We start from the raw sequence: 497 nt of genomic DNA, 5'->3' as shown, positions 1-497 counted from the left end.
AATTGGAGAAATATATTTCGCCAAAAGCGGATCTCCGAAATTAGATTCTGGAAGTAACTCTTTTGCCATGTCGACATGTTTGTTATGATGTGCCATTTCCTCGATACAATTCCAAGGACAAGGTTCCTCCCCCACATGATATTACAACACAAGACGGTAATACAATGTTTCCATCGGAGCTCAGTGCAAGTTGCAATATTGCCTCTGTGTCTCTGTGCATTACATAACCTTGACGCAATATCCGTCCTGAAGCCTTTAGACCACACCTCTCCATTATCACCCATGATATTACATCCTCTGCTTGACATAAGTATTTGCTGAGCATCTCTGTCAATTGGCAAAGGACAGGTGTGTGGAAAGATAACTTTCATCATTTCTCTTTTAATCCATTTTCGGCTTAAGGTCTTTTTTTTTCTCTGTTGATACGTCTTGACTGAAGGACAATACGGTCTGGTTTTCTGTGTATATATTTTCCCATCATAGGGGGAAAATTGTAT

The sequence above is a fragment of the Penaeus monodon genome, chromosome 15, assembly GCF_015228065.2.
Source record: "Penaeus monodon isolate SGIC_2016 chromosome 15, NSTDA_Pmon_1, whole genome shotgun sequence".
Lineage (NCBI taxonomy): Eukaryota > Metazoa > Arthropoda > Malacostraca > Decapoda > Penaeidae > Penaeus > Penaeus monodon.
This window is presented reverse-complemented; position numbering follows the sequence as displayed.